Source organism: Pleurodeles waltl, chromosome 4_2 (assembly GCF_031143425.1).
Source record: "Pleurodeles waltl isolate 20211129_DDA chromosome 4_2, aPleWal1.hap1.20221129, whole genome shotgun sequence".
In the NCBI taxonomy this organism is placed as follows: Eukaryota; Metazoa; Chordata; class Amphibia; order Caudata; family Salamandridae; genus Pleurodeles; species Pleurodeles waltl.
Window position 1 is genome coordinate 755,135,453 of NC_090443.1, and position 17,297 is coordinate 755,152,749.

Here is a 17,297-nt window from a genome sequence, read left to right on the forward strand (position 1 = left end):
CCCCCCACTCCTCTGCCACCCCCCAAAGGTGGCAGGACCACCCTCCCCACTGCTACCTCCGACACCACAACACAGACACACATCCGACACACATGCAGACACCACCAACACACATTCCCGCACACACACGAACAAACATGCCAACAGACACACACACAGTCATACACGCACACCCTCATTCAGACATACACGCACTCATCCATACAGACATACATACAGACAGACACGCACACATTTCCATTCACACTACACCCCCGCATGCATACACGCACTCACACATCCCCTCTACATACCCACACCCCCATGCACCCACACATCACACAACACCCCCCACTCCCCTCCCCTAATGGACAATCAACTTACCTTGTCTGTTGATCTTCTGGAAGGGGACGGGATCCATGGGGGCTGCTCCGCCGCCAGCACACGGTCAAAAGAACACCGACACGCCGAATCACAGAACATGATTCGGTGGGCGGTGTTCTGTTGACGTGGCGGTGGAGGTGGAGCAACAAGGACGGAGGGCTGCCAGCAGTCATAATACGTCGAGCGGAAAACCGCCACCACTGGCGGTCTTCAGCACGGCGGTCCCTCGGCGGTCTTGTGAAAAGACCGCCGAGGTCGAAATGACCCTCTTGATGTTTTAAGTGCTCCTTCGCAGCGTCCACTCAGGCCCCCTTGTACCATGAAACAAGGATGAAATCATGGTCACTGGGCAGACAAAAGTTGTCTTGTGAGGGGAAAGGACATGAATGCACTGCAAATTTAAGAGATGATGCATTCCAGCCCTTTCATATTGGATAAGAACAGCAAGGTAACTTACTGTGCTGTGCTGTACATACTGATGATAAATGTGTTACTTGGAACATGCATTCTAGCCCGGCCACACAGACAAACTTCATACCATGTGCAGTATGGATGCTAATATGTGATGTGAATTTAGCCAGAGGGTCTGTTTGACTGACATGGTGTGCCGTTCCAGCATCAACTGAGTGTTCAAAAAGAGTAATACATCCTGTATCCCATTACATGAACATGCACATACAATCACCAGGGTGAGTTCTTGTTAAATACTGTACATCAATTCTGTAAAGGCATGCTTGCCATTACTTGTCATATTGAGTGCTTGTTCCATACACCACAAAACCAAATATATGCCAGGTGGGCTGCGTATTGTGACTCTTTGATACTTCTGCCACTTGGTGTCATCCTCTCTTTACTTGTGTTTCACAAGACACACACACATAGCAGTTACATTCTGGGGCACATTTACAAAGACGTTACGCAGTGCTGCCCAGTCAGTCATCTTGCTGTGCAGTTCTGAATGACAGAGAAAGGTCAGCGATGCACTGTCTGTGCTTGTTCACTCCTTATCACCCACCCATAGCAACATTAGGCAGCAGGGAAACAAGGCAGGACTCAAGAGATGATTGCTCCTACATCATAATTCCCATTAGTTATCAGGTACACACCTGGATACCATTCACAGTCATCTGCGCATTTAAAGGCTGATCCTGGGCCCTCAGCCCTACTCTTTTAGTATCGTTATTCAGCCCAAATCTCTGTCTTCCTGAGATGTGTCTAGACCCCTTCCTTGTAAATTGTCACTATTTCAACAAAAACCTAGGATAGCATAGAGACTGGCTGGCTCTCCCATACATCAGTGTATGTCGCACCCAGTTTGCAGGTTTGCTGGGCTATAAAATTCAATCTCATGTTATTTCTCTCATCCTCATGTTATACCCCAGCTGCCTTGATCCTGCCCATAAGGTATCCCAAGGTTCTCAATGTTTCTTAGCAGTGCAGGCACTCCTGAACTTAGGGGCTTATTTATAGGCCCCTAGCACCACCTTGCGCCACATTAATGTCATTTATTTTGTGGCCCAACAAGGCCAAAATCCTTGCACTTATTTACAGAAAGGCCAATGCATGCATTGCTCCAATCTGTAACCCTTTGCACTACACTATGATTGTGCCAGGCATAATGTATGCAAAGGGGGCGTTCCCCTGTTCGGGGAGCTGGTAAAATGGTGCAAGGAAAACTATGGGATTTCCTTCTACCATTTATTGCTCAAGAGCAGGCATTAAAAGGGGGCTTCCTTTCCTTAGAATGGGCTCCGATGTACTCTGCAGGAGTAGTGCCAATATTTTGGCACTACTCCTGCACAGTACATCAATAGCATCATAAAAAATGACACTATTGCCCTTACTCTACATCATGGTGTGCCGTATTTTAAATACAGCGCACACATGGTGGCAGTAGGGAGGTGCTAAGGGGTGGAGGGAAAATCATACTGCACTCGATGCAGCGTCACTCTCCATAAATCTGCCCCTTGGTGTACAGTCACAGCACATCCAATGAACAGTAATGTAACCCGCAATTATCGTGCTAAAAGCAACATAATGACATGCAGCACACACACTCAGGGGGTCATTCCGACCCTGGCGGTAATGGACCGCCAGGGCCGGGGTTGGAGTATGCACCGCCAACAAACTGGCGGTGCATCAAGGGCAATTCTGAGTGGCGGTAAAGCTGCGGTCAGAAAAGGGAAACCGGCGGATTCCCGCCGGTTTTCCCCTGCCCCTGTGAATCCTCCACGGCGGCGCTGCAAGCAGCACCGCCATGGGGATTCCGACCCCCTTCCCGCCAGCCTGGTTCTGGCGGTTTTCACCGCCAGAACCAGGCTGGCGGGAACGGGTGTCGTGGGGCCCCTGGGGGCCCCTGCAGTGCCCATGCCAACGGCATGGGCACTGCAGGGGCCCCCTAACAGGGCCCCACATTGATTTTCAGTGTCTGCCTAGCAGATACTGAAAATCGCGACGGATGCAACTGCACCCGTCGCACACCAGCAACTCCGCCGGCTCCATTCGGAGCCGGCTTCCTCGTTGCTGGTGCTTTCCCGCTAGGCGGGCGGGCGGTCTTTTGGCAGTCGCCCGCCAGCCCAGCGGGAAAGTCAGAATGACCGCCGCGGTCTTTTGACCGCAGTACGGTCTTCTGGCGGTTCCCGCCAGGCGGGCGGCTTCCGCCGCCGGCGGGGGTCAGAATGACCCCCTCAGTCTGTGCACACTCTTCTGTACAACAGTCCTTTTGTACTGTACAAGTGTGTGACACTTCTCTACATTTAAACCTATCTGTTGTGTATGCCTTGCATAGGGACATGCATTGTGCAAATGATTTAATCACACACACACACATCCAGGTCAACATGATAGTTGGAAGGTGTGAGTGAAACACACTGCAGCATAACTTTAGGAGAGACGATTGAGTGAGTAGTGAGGAATCCCACTTTTACTGTTTCACCCCTGTCAAGGGCAGTAGCTTCCACCAACTATGACGTTAGGTCTTTGAGTGGCCCTCCTGGTCCAACCAGTCTACATTTTATTTGACAGGCCTCTTTCAGGGCACACACACACACATATTCCATGTTATCCTATGGGAACAGATCAGCATTAGTGTTTCAGACAATATACAAATTGGTACTCAGGCCAGGGATACACCAATATTACCATGCAGACTAAGGCCCTAATTTATACTTTTTGACGTAAACCTGCATAAGTGCAGGCTTGCGTCAAAAAGTTTACAGCTGGCTATCACCATTCCTGGATGCCAGCCGGGCGTTCTTATTTAGGGAATTATGCTAACTGGCGGTAAGGCCTGGTTAGCGTCAAAATATCTGACGCTAACCGGGTGGGGGAGGTGTAAGGGAAACAGGAAGTAGTGTGTTGAAGAATGGCGCTAGTCAGGTTAGATTCAGAAAAATTACGCCCGGCTGGCTTTTTTGACTCACAACACCCATGGACATGACTCCTGTCTTAGTAAAGACAGAAGTCATGCCCCCTTGCCCAATGGCCATGCCGACGGGACTTATGTCCCCTGGGCATGGCCATTGGGCGCAGTGCCATACAGGGGCACCCAAGTTAGGCCACCCTATGGCACTTAAAAAAAAAAAAAAACTTACCTGGGATAGGTCCCCCCATCCTTAGGTGTCCTCCAGGGGTGGGTAGGGGTGGGTGGTGGTGTCCCTGAGAGCAGGGAAGGGCAGCTGTGGGCTGCTTCCATGGTCTCCAACCATGAAAATGAGCCCACGGGTCCCCTAATGCCTGCCCTGACCAAGGCGTTAAATAATGGAGCTAAATTTAAGTCCCTTCTAGTCCCATATGTGTTTTTTTACACAGAGGATAAATAAGGCCTTAGGCCCTCATTACAACCCTGGCTGTCAGTGTTAAAGCGGCGGTAATACCACCAACAGGCCGGCGGTAACAAAAATGGAATCACAACCACAGCGGAAACCGGCAACACATACAGCCACTTTAACACTCCGACTGCCACGGCGTTAGCAACAAACACCGCGGCGGTAACCACCAACAGACAGGTGGAAGCCAATGTACTGCCCACCCCATTACAACCCGCCCATTCGCCAGCTTTTCTGGGGCAGTACCAACGCCATCAAAAGCACGGCGGAAACAGTACTTCGATGGGAAACCACTCACCTCTCGACACTCAAGGAAGAACCAAGACGCCATGAAGCCCGAACTACAGGTGTAACCCATGCTGGTGTATCTTCGCATCTACCAGGAGTACCAATGGCGGCGGCAACGACCATGGTGAGTACTGCACTGCAGCATAAAGGGGAGGGGGAGGAAAAAGAGAGTGACACACACACGCAACATGCAACACCCCCAACCCACCAACCAACAGCATACACACAAACACATGCATCAACATTACATATAAACCCTGTAACCCTCTGGAAGAACACAAGGACAAAAGGAATGGAGTCAAATGAGTGTTATATTAGAAATAGTCAGAAATACGTTATAAATTAAAAAACAGTATTTACAAAACATACAATATGTACAAAAGGCGGTACAATGTCCACTCTAAATTTCCGTGGGCCACTGGGCCAAAACTCATAGGCCAAGCCCACAGTTGACTCATGCCTCAATATGGACAGAAACACTGCAGGGGCATCAGGTCAAAAACACACAGGCACCTCACGGGGATGGAGAAGGGGGGGACCTCAGCCGGAAGATGGGACAACGCCACTCCTCTTGGAGGGGGCTCCATGCCCACAGCAATGTCGTTGAGATTGCAAGGCCACAGTCTCTCAAGTGAGTGGTTTGCCCACTGCATGGTCCTGGGGAGTGCAAAGCCACAATCTCTCAAGTCTCTCAATTGGGTGGTTTGCCCACTGCTTGGTCCTGGGGAGTGCACAGCCACAGTCTCTCAAGTCTCTCAAGTGGGTGGTTTGCCCACTGCTATGTCCTGGGAAGTGCAAAGCCACAGTCTCTCAAGTGGCTGGTTTGCCCACTGCTTGGTCCTGGGGAGTGCAAAGCCACAGTCTCTCAAGTCTCTCAAGTGGGTGGTTTGCCCACTGCTTGGTCCTGGGGAGTGCAAAGCCACAGTCTCTCAAGTGGGTGGTTTGCCCACTGCTTGGTCCTGGGGATTGCAAAGCCACAGTCTCTCAAGTGGATGCCTTTCTCCCCTGGTCTGGAGGGGGCTTTCTGCGCAGTGTGCTTCATCCTGCCAAGGATAGGGTGAGTGGATGTCTTTCTCCACTGGTTCTGGAGGGTGCTTTGTGTCCAGTGTGCCTCATCCTGCCAAGGATAGGGTGAGTGGATGCCTTTCTCCACTGGTTCTGGAGGGGGCTTTGTGCCCAGTGTGCTTCATCCTGCCAAGGATAGGGTGAGTGGATGCATTTCTCCACTGGTTCTGGAGGTGGCTCTGTGCCCAGTGATGCAGCACTTGGCCATTGGCAGGTTACAGTCCCTCACCTGGATGTCCGAGCCACAAGATTTGCAGTGACCAGGATGCATGATAGTTCATGGAGGCAGGGTTAGTGTCCATCCAGGGGTGACTACGGCTGAACAGTGGCGGTAGTGCCGGTGCTGGTGGGGGTGCTGCCAGTGGTGGGGGGAGATTGCAGCCCTTCTCCGCAGCCTCAGACGGCTGCCCACTGGGACTGCTGCTGCTGGCAGTAGTGCTACTGTCAGCTGTGCAGGTGACGGTGCTTGCGGCGGTGCAGGTGGCGGTGCTGGCCGCGGGACAGGTGCTGGTGCTGCCAGTGGTGGAAGGAGGCTCCAGCCCTTCTCCTGCAGCCCACTGGGGCTGCTGACAGTAGTGGTGCTTGCGGCGGTGCAGGTGGTGGTGCAGGTGGCAGTGCTTGCCTTGGTGCTAGCGGCGGTGCTGCTGGCAGTGCTGGCTGCGGTGCAGGTGGCGGTGCTGGGCGGTTGTGCTGGTAGCCACCAGGCCTTCACCTGCAGGCTCGTACAGGTGAAGTGCCTTGGCTGGTGTTTTGTGCCCCTTCCTGCCCTTGGAAGATGGTGGTGTCACCATGGGTCTGGCAGCTGGAGTCTTTGAGGTGGCCTTGCTGGGTGGTTGTGGCTCCTTGCTGGATGCTGTCCCCGTCTTCACCTTGTCAGGTGGCGGAATGGTCCCCTTGGAAGGGGTTGGTGGCACACTGGCTGGGCTGACAGGTGCCCCCTTTGAGTATCTGGCAGCTGCAGGAACCACGGTGGACGTGGACTTGGTGGCTGAGATGCTGGGCTGTGTTTTGGCCACCCTGGCCAGAGGGGAAGGACGGGAAGAGGGGTAGGGAAGAAGTCAATGTTTGCCAGGAAAAGCTTCTTAGGGACATTGGGGCGGGAAGAGGGTGAAGGTTTGGGAGTGGAGGTAGAGGGAGTGGTTGTAGGAGGTGTCAGTCTGCTGTTTTTGGGTGCAGGTGCATGAGCTGGATACTGTTGTGAGGTGGAAGGTTGTTGGCTGGGATTGGTTGCGTTTGTGTAATTTGGGAGGAGGGGTCATAGTCACAGTGGGAGAGGACACAAGGGATGTATGCATGGATGTGAGGGTGGTGACTGCCAGTGAGGTGCGTGCAGTGATGGGCGTGCTGGTTATGGAGGAAGTGGATGAGGGTGTAGTGCATGGAGGTGTGAGTGGAGACTCTACTGGGAGGGAGTGGACGAGGAGGAGGAGGGGGACACAGTTGAGGCAATGGATGTTGGTGTGTCTCGATGGTGCTTGTGTGAGTGCCTCTGAGATGAAGTGTAGCGCTTGTGTTTGCCAGAGCCACTTCTGTGTGTTGATTTGAGTGAATGCTGGTCTGAAAGTGTGCTTGGGATAGGCTGGGGTTGAAGGGTTTGGGACTGGGTAGAGGAAGTTGGAGGGGGGAGACTAGAGACAGGGACAATGGCTGCCATCAGTGTGCAGGCCAGAGCCTGAAATGCTGTCTGTTGGTCTGTCACACCAGAGTGAATGCCCTCCAGGTATGCATTTGTTTGTTGCAAATGCCTCTCGGCACCCTGGATGGTATTCGAATGGTTGACTGCCCAACAATGATGGATCTCAGGAGGTTAATAGCCTCCTCACTGAGGGCAGCAGGGCTGACTGGGGCAGGGCCTGAGGTGCCTGGGGCGAAGGAGATGCCCACCCTCCTGGGTGAGCGGGGACACGGGAAACACGCTGAGGGGCTGCTGGGAGGGCGGTGCTGGTAGGGAGGGTGGCAGCTGTACCTGTTGTTGGGGTGGGCACAGAGATGTCCACCACTGCCAGGGAGCTTCCATCAGAGGAGGAGTCACTGTCTGTAGTGTCCCCTCCTGTCTCAGTCGTGGTGCTCCCCTCGTCCTCCGTCCCACTGGTGCCCTCACCCTCTGTGGATTCGACCTCCAGGCCCCTGTGGGATGCAGCTCCCACCGTCGCCGGTGCCTCTGCTCCTCCATCAGATGATGCTAATGCACACAAGGACAGGGTGACAAAACAAAAAGGGAGGGAGACAGAGGATACACTTGGTCAATGCCAGCAACAACACTACCGTTGATGTACACAACTCACAGGGAACAGCCCTATGCACTACTCCATACACTGCCAGTTACAATGCTAGTCACCAGCCCATGGGGTACAATGCCTAACGCCATCAGCTGCACACCTGAAACAAACAGGGCCCTGACCAGTAGTAGATGCCCACTAACACTATTAGGATTGGAGTGCCTCAGAGCCTGCCCAACAAGGGACCTACCCTGCCATGTTCACCCTGGCCTAGGGGCACCCGCAGTCCACATCCCCACCCAGGTAAAACCTTAACACGTGCTAAGTCATGAATCTGAATTTGTACTCACCCTCTTGTGGCTGTTGTGATGCCCTCAAGCGCACATCCAACTACAGATAGGCCAGGATGCCGAATATCATGGGGGTCAGGGTACAACTGGCACCCCTTCCTCTTTGGGAGGCCAGCCCCCGCTGGGCCTCCGCTGTCTTCCTTGCCCAGCAGCACAGGTCCTCCCACCGTTTGCGGCAGTGGGTGCTCCGCCTGTCAAAGACCCCCAGGGTCTGCACCTCCTTGGTGATGGCACGCCAAATACCCTTTTTCTGATGGGCGCTGACCTGCAGGAAAAATACAACAGAAAAGGGATTAGTCATAACGTCTGGAGTGTCACACCCATGGCCCACCAAATCCCTCCCGCCCCCTGACGCACATACATTGACCACCACACATGCAGCACTCTTGTCATGATGCCTCAGCCCCCCCTACATGTGGCTTACACACACAACACTCCATACATTCATGGCTCACGCATCATGCTCACAGTGTACTCACCTGTTTATCTGGAGGACCCTAGAGTAAAGTGTACTGGGGTAGGGCCCCATCCACCAGTCTCTCGAACTCCTCCGCAGTGAAGGCAGAGCAGACATTGGCACAGCAACTGACTCTCGGATTCACATACTGGTTCTGTAAATGAAGAAATGCATCATTATTGCAATTGATGTGTGAATATGACCCTCTGCTCACCGTTTTCCTCCATAGGCTTCAACCGATGAGGATGAATATGAGATGGAAACATCCTCCAGTGTACAGACCCCTGGTGGACCTTGCGACAATGGAGGACAGACACATTATACTAACCTACAGACTTGATCGGGCCACAATCCAAGAACTGTGTGCCCAAATGGAGCCAGACCTGATGTCAGCTATCCGCCAGCCCACAGGTATCCCCCCTCTAATGCAGGTCCTGTCAGTGCTCCATTTCCTGGCAAGTGGTTCCTTACAAACAACAGTGGCCATAGCATCAGGGATGTCTCAGCCAAGAGTGTTGTCTGTCCTGCTGAAACACATGCAGAGCTACATGGTATTCCCACAGGTGGAGGATTTGGCCACAGTGAAAGCTGACTTTTATGCCCTGGGACATATCCCCAACATCATTGGTGCCATTGATGGTACACATGTAGCATTTGCCCCCCTCCCCCGGAGAAATGAACAAGTGTTCAAAAATAGAAAAAGCTATCACTCTCTGAATGTGCAGATGGTGTATTTGGTGGACCAGTACATCTCCCATGTGAATGCCAAGTATCCTGACTCTGTGCATGACGCCTTTATCTTGAGGAATAGCAGCATCCCATATGTGATGGCACAACTTCAGAGGCACCAGGTGTGGCTAATAGGTGAGCCATAGGACCCCACCCAGTATATGTTGGTGTCTGGGTATGGGGTTGGCCCTAAGGGTTGGTGTGAGTCTAACAGGTATCCCTCAATATTTGCAGGTGACTCTGGTTACCCCAACCTCTCATGGCTACTGACCCCAGTGAGGAATGCCAGGACAAGGGCAGAGGAACATTACAATGAGGCACGTTGTCTGTTGGACATTGGACATGGCAGCCTGATTTCCCTATGTCTATGGCCAAATACTGTACCCTTTGGCATCTCTATTTTCAGATCTCTGTGCCCCACTCTGGCTCCAGGTGTGTTTACTGCTGCCCACTACAGGTCATACCAATGTATATATAACTGTACATAATAATTTAAATGTTTTCAAATTGTATTAATACATGTTTCAATCAATTGACAGACTCCAGATTTGTATTTGTTCCAAGGGTGTTTATTTAAGTGCTAATAAGTAGAGGGGATGTGCAGTGGGCTGGGGTGATGGTGGACGTATGTCCAGTTAAAGTCCAGACTCTTGCTATCACAGGTGCATTGTCCAAGGGGGCATAGGAAGGAGAGCAATGGCCGTTTAAGGTGGACAGGGTGACAGAGTGGGACAGAAGGGTGACAATCAGGAGAGTCTTATTTCCTGGCGGGGTCTTGGCAATGTTCTCTGACTTCTGCCTGGATCGCAGGGACCATTTGCGTGGTGGTTCTCCTTCTGCAGGGGGTGGGGTGCTTGTGGCCTGTTGTCCCAGTGGCGGGCCTCCTGTCCACTAGCGCAGGCAGAGGTGGAGGGCTGTTCATCGCTATGGCTAGTGTGAGGTGCCCGTTGGTGTGCCACTGCCTCCCTCATGGTGTTGGCCATGTCAGCCAGCACCCCTGCAATGGTGACCAGGATGGTGTGGATGTGTTTAAGGTCCTCAGGTATTGTTCCTCCTGCAGCTGCTGGGTCTCCTCAACTTGGCCAGTATCTGGCCCAAGATCTCCTAGGAATGTTGGTATGCTCCTAGGATCCCCGCAAGTGTCTCGTGGAGAGTAGGTTCCCTGGGCCTGTCCTCCCCGTCGCACAGCAGTCCTCCCAGCTTCCCTGTTGTCCTATTCCTCTGTTCCCTGAACCGTGTGCCCACTGCCACTGACCCCAGGTCCCTGATTGTCTTGAGTTTGGGGGGTTGCCTGGGGTCCCTGTAGTGGTGGACACACGGCTGATTGACGTGTCCTGGGGACAGTGGTATGGGCCTAATGGGTGGGTGCTGTTCTGGTGTTTCCTGAGGGGGAGGGTCTGTGGTGGTATGGGACTGTGCCTGGGTACCCAACTGTGCAGAGGTCCCGGATGGGCCAGGTTGGTTATTGTGATCCAGGCGTGCAGAGCTGATGTCATCACTGTGGGCCTCTTCTTTGGGGGGGACTGGATGTTGGTGGCACCTCCTCTCCGATGACATTGAGTGGGGGTCCTGTGAGGATGTAAATGCAGGGTTATTGTTCATGCGTGTGCCATCTTGTACATGGGTGTGTTTCCCTGTATGGTTGTGATAGCCCTGACAGCTTTGCCTTGTATGTGTGGTGATTGTGTGTGCTAGGTGATTCTCTCAAATGGGCATGCATTAGTGATGGGTGTCCATGCAGGTCTATGATGGGTGTCCATGCATAGGTGTTGCATGCAGGGCTTGGTATTGGGGTGGGTGGGTTGTGATATTGGGGTATTTGTGAGTTGGTGGAGTAATGGGGGTGAGGGTAGGAGTTTGTGATGGCATGCAGGTAGGTGAGGGATATAGTAGTAAAGATTTGACTTACCAGAGTCCAGTACTCCTGCTACTCCTGCGAGGCCCTCAGGATGCATTATTGCCATGACTTGCTCCTCCCATGTTGTTAGTTGTGGTGGAGGAGGTGGGGGTCCACCGCCAGTCCTCTGTACTGCTACCTGGTGTCTTGCAACCATGGAACGCACCTTCCCCCAAAGGTCGTTCCACCTCTTCCTGATGTTATCCCTTGTTCTGGGGTGCTGTCTCACGGCGTTGACCCTGTCCACGACTCTCCGCCATAGCGCCATCTTCCTTGCAAAGGACATCTGCTGCACCTGTGATCCTAATAGCTGTGACTCTACCCGGATGATTTCCTCCACCATGACCCTTAGCTCCTCCTCTGAAAACCTGGGGTGTCTTTGGGGTGCCATGGATGTGGTGTGAGTAGAATGTGTGAGGATGTGTGGGGGGATGTGTTGGGGTGTGTGCTGTGACGTGCGTGGATGGTGTATGGGTGATGGTGTTTTGTGGCTCAGATTGAGTGGGTGCTCCTGGCTTGTCTCTCTCTGTTTGCCATCTTTTTTTTCGTTTGAAAGTGTGGGTAATGTGGGTGTGTGTTTTATAGTGTTGTGGGTGTGGTGGGTGCATGCGTGTCAGGTGTGTGTAGTTTGAATTGTCCAATGTGGTAGAGTTTTGCTAGTGTGTATGTATTATTAGGGTGTCGGTGTGTACCGCCAATGGTTTACCATGAGTGATTTGTGGGTCCTGATACTGTGGGCATTTTCCTGTTGGCGTAATGGTGTGGGTTTTGGTAATGCTAGTTTATCACTGTCCTTTGGTCTGGGGGACTTCTGTGGGTGTCTGTATAGTGGCGGATTTCTCTGTGTGGGTCATAATACCCGTATCGGTATACCACAGCGGTCACGGTATGTTGGCTGCCGTCAGAATGGCAATAGGGGGCATTTACCACCAAGGTTGTAATGAGCGCCTTAGAGTCAATTTTTGCCCTGGAATGCCTACCTTGCATCTCATTGACGCAAGGTAGATTTTCACTGTAAAAAATAATGTTAACTCTAATATTTTGACGCTAGACAGGTCTAGCCTTAAAATATAAATATAGAGTTAAGTTTGCACCGGATTGACGTAAAAAAGAAATGACGCAAATCCGTTGCAAACAGAGTATAAATATGCCCCTAAATGTCCCACCAAAAAAACACTGTTGGACCATATTTAATTAAAATTCTGTTTGTCCCCAACCATGTGGGATTGCTTTTTGATATACATGCTTCTACTTTACCCATCTCTGTGTTCCTGATGTGATGTAATGATTGGCAAACATCTCCCCTGTCTTACATTTCAGAAAAATAACACACATAACTACTTCAGAGGCTTATTCTGGTTTGTTACGGGCCTTTGAGCTTCCTTGCATTGCTATGTAAAATGTGGTAAATGTGTATTGTATCAAATTTGGACAAATGTAATCTTAACATCAATCAGCCTTGGAAAGGTGGTATTTGCAAGTCCAAACACATGCATGAATGTATTTTTTCCAAATAAAATTTTGACATCTACACCTGAGACTAGGGTGGTCATTACAACCCTGGCGGTCGGTGTTAAAGTGGCGGTAAAACTGCCAACAGGCTGGTGGTAAAAATAATTGAATTATGACCGTGGTGGAAACCGCCAACATAGACAGCCACTTTAACACTCCGACCGCCATGGCGGTACAAACAAACACCACAGCGGTAACCGCCAACAGACAGGTGGAAGACAATGTACCGCCCACACTATTACAACAGTCCAATCCGCCACCTTTTCCGGGGCATGTTCCCCGCGAACAAAAACACGGCGGAAACAGGACTTGGAAGGGTAAACGCTCACCTCTACACACCCCCCGAAGAATCAGGACACCATGGAACCGGAACTTGAGATACTCCCAGCCATTATCTTCCTGCTCCTCTACCAGGAGCACGAACGCCGGCGGCGAAGACCACAGTGAGTACTGCACCTACGACACAGGGGAGGGGGGAGGGAAAAGAGAGTGACACACACACGCAACACCCCCACCCCCACCCTCACCCACAAAAACACACACACTAATACAGCATGATACATTACAGTTACGCCCCCTAATCCCCCCCTGGAAGAATGCAAGGACAAAAGGAAATGAGTTGAATAATTGTTATATATTCAATTACTTTAATCAAAAATATTTACCTATATATACATTTACACTATAAACAATTATATACACCAAGAACACAAGTCCAAGGGATTCCACCATCATAGTCCGTGGACCACTGGCCCCAAAAGGCATGGGCGATACCCGAACAAGACGGAGAGAACACTGCTGGGGCATCAGACAGAAATAAAACAGGCACCTCAGGGGGAAGGGAAGGGGGGGGCACCTCAGCCAGATGAGTGCACGACGCCAGATCCACAAGGGGGCTCCAGGCCCACTGTTCAATCCTGGGGAGTGCAAAGCCACAGTCTCTCAAGTGGATAACAGTCTCCACTGGTTCTGGAGGGGGCTTGGTGCCCAGAATGCTTCATCCTGCCAAGGATTGAGGTAGTGGATGCCTTTCTCCACTCGGTCTGGAGGGGGCTTGGTGCCCAGAGTTCTTCATCCTGCCAAGGACAGAGGTAGTGGATGTGAATCTCCACTGGTTCTGGAGGGGGCTTGGTGCCCAGAGTGCTTCATCTTGCCAAGGACAGAGGTAGTGGATGTGAATCTCCACTGGTTCTGGAGGGGGCTTGGTGCCCAGAGGGCTTCATCCTGCCCGTGGCGGCCTCAGTAGCGTTGTAATCATTGGCGCTCACTGTCCTGCGGTGGTGCTGGCGGTCTTGTCCTGGACAGCGGGGCTGCTGCTGGCGGTCTTGTCCTGGGCAGCAGGGCTGCTGCTGGCGGTCTTGTCTTGGGCAGTGGGGCTTCTGGCGGTCTTGTCTTGGGCAGCAGGGCTGCTGCTGGTGGTCTTGTCTGCCTTGCTGATCTTCCCAGACTTGCCCGCTTTACTGTGCCCCCTCCCCACCTTGGACGGTGTTGCAGCTGTCTCCACACTCCCAACTGTACCCCTGGGAATCGGCTGTGGTGGCTGATTTCTTTCCCTTCTCCCGCCGGGCACCCAGGTGGGGGACTGTCCGTGTTCTGGCTCCTTGCCACACTGGCTGCCCTGCTGCCTGGTGCACTCCAGAATCTGATGACTACTGGCACCACTGGTCCTGCCGATGTTGTGGCTGAGGTGCTAGGTTGGGACCTGGAGAGTCGGGCCCTAGGAGACTGAAGGGGTGGAGGAGGTGAGGGAAAGAGGTCAAGGTTGGCCAGGAAAAGTTTCTTAGTAACACTGGGATGGGTAGCTGGAGGGGGTTTGGGAGTGGAGGAAGAGGTAGTGGTTGTAGGAGGTGTAAGTTTGCTGAATTTGGGTGAAGGTGCATGGGATGGAGGCTGTTGTGATGTGGATGGCTGTTGGGTGGGTGTGTGGCTGCGCTTGTGTACCTTGGGAGGTGGCCTCACAGACACACTGGGAGAGGACACAGGGGACATGTGAATGGTCGTGGGGGTGGTGACTGCATGTGTACGGGTGTGGTGGTGGGTGTGCTGGGGATGGACGTAGTGGCTGAGGATGTAGTGCATGCAGGTGTGAGTGGAGATGAGACAGGGAGGGAGGAGGGAGACGAGGAGGAGGGGGACACAGTGGAGGCAGTGGATGTTGGTGTGTCTGCATGTGTCTGATGCTTGCGTAAGTGCCTGTGGGATGTGTGGTGCTTATGTTTGCCTGAGCTTCCCATGTGTGTTGACGTGTGTGCATGCTGGTCTGATGGTGTGCTTGGGATAGGCAGGGTACAGGGGTGTGGGTCTGGGTGGAGGAAGTTGGAGGGGGGAGACTAGAGACAGGGACAATGGCTGTCATCAGTGTTGAGGCCAGAGTCTGAAAAGCTTGCTGAAGGGCTGCCTGACCAGAATGAATGCCCTCCAGGTATGCATTGATTTTTTGCAACTACCTCTCTACACCATGGATGGCATTCAAAATTGTAGACTGCCCAACAGTGAGGGACCTGAAGAGGTCAATGACCTCCTCACTGAGGGCAGCAGGGGTGACTGGGGCAGGGCCTGAGGTGCCTGGCTGAAGGTGATGCCCACCCTCCTGGGTGAGCGGGCACGGGGCAAATGCTGAGGGGCTGCTGGTAGGGCGGTGCTGGTGGGGGGTGGCGGCTGTACCTGTAGATGTGGTGGGCACAGATGGGCCCACCACTGCAAGGGAGCTCCCATCAGATTAGGAGTCTGTATCGCTGGTGTTAGCTGCTGTCCCCGCCGTGGAGCTCCCCTCGCCCTTCGTCCCACTGGTGAATTCAGACTCCGTAGTGTCGCCCTCCAGGGCCATGTGGGACGCAGCTCCCTCCTGCTCCGGTGCCACTGCTCCTCCGCCTGATGATGCTAATACACACAAGAACAGGGAGACCACAAAAAGGGGGGGGAGACAGAAGAAAGACATGTTGAGTGCATGCAATACCGCTACCGTTGGCGGACACGACAGACACAGAAGCCCCATGCACTACGCCGCACACTTGGAGTCCACTATTCACTCCCAGGGACATGGGATACAAGGCTATGCTTGATTTCTGCACACATGGATGTCACAGGAGCCTGAATAGGTGTAGTTGGCACTGTACACAGGTGGGGTGCCATAGGGCCTGCCTCAAGAAGGGTCCTTGCCTACTAAACTCGCCCTGGCATAGGGGAACCCACAGCCCACCTCCCCCACTCAGACACCTACAATGTGCGCTGAATCAGCAGAATGAGAGTGTACTCACCCCCTTGTGTCTGCTGTGATGCCCTCAAGCGCCCATCCAACTCCGGGTACGCCACCACCAGGATCTTGAACATCAGGGGGGTCATGGTGTGACGGGCACCCCTCCCACGTTGGCAGGCCAACCCCAGCTGGGCCTCCGCCGTCTTCTTGTTCCAGCAGCGAATGTCCTTCCATCTTTTCCGGCAGTGGGTGCTCTGTCTGTGGTAGACCCCCAGGGTCCGGACTTCCTTGGATATGGCACGCCAAATGTCCTTCTTCTGGTGGGCGCTGACCTACAGGAATTGTACAGGGGAAAAAGAGAAGAAATTACCATCTGCACCATCACAGTCATTGGCCCACATCCCTACCCTTGCCATGACACAAATGCACCCACTGTCATTTCATGCACGCCTCATTCTCACCCCCCCTATCTTTCATCCACCCAACTCCACAAAGGCATTGCCCATACAGCATGCTCACAGTGTACTTACCTGTTTGTCTGGAGGACCGTAGAGTAGCGTGTACTGGATGAGGACCCCATCCACGAGTTTCTCCAACTCCTCCGTCCTGAAGGCAGGGGCTCTTTCCCCAGACAGACGAGCCATTGTCTCTTCCAGACTGAGGTCACAGCAGCACTTGCAGTGTAGGTCTTCTGTCGAAGATCAGGTATCAAGTGATTGAACAGATAGAAAATGACGGTCACATCCACGGCGGTGCGTACCGTCACCGCCGGCGTACATCGTCATTGGCTCCTGGGACCCATAGGGTCCAATGTTAACCAATGCAGGATTGCGCCGTGGTCTTCGACCGCCTACCGCGACGGTGTACAACGCCAGTGCAGTTACCTCATATCCCCCTGTCCCACTTTACAGCTCAGGCAGCCGCCATTTCAGGGGCCCACATGGTATTATTTTGGACTGCGTCACACATTTCTAGGCCTTGCCTAAACACTCATACAGGCATATTTCTATTTTCTAATATTTTCTGAGTAAGCTGTGTTTACGTACCTCAGAGTTGGTTGACTCTCTGCTCGCTGTTCTCCTCCATAGGCACCGTCCGCTGGGGCATGTGAGGAGATGGCAGCATTCTCCGGTTTACAGACCGCTGGTGGACCTGTCGACAATGGAGGAGTGACATGTGATGATCACCCACAGGCTTGATCGTGCCACAATCCAGGAACTGTGTGCCCAGTTGGAGCCAGACCTGATGTCAGCTATCCACCATCCCACAGGACTCCCCCCTCTAGTGCAGGTGCTGTCAGTACTCCATTTCCTAGTAAGTGGGTCTTTTCAAACAACAGTGGCCATAGCATCAGGGATGTCCCAGCCTATGTTTTCCAACGTGTTGTCCAGAGT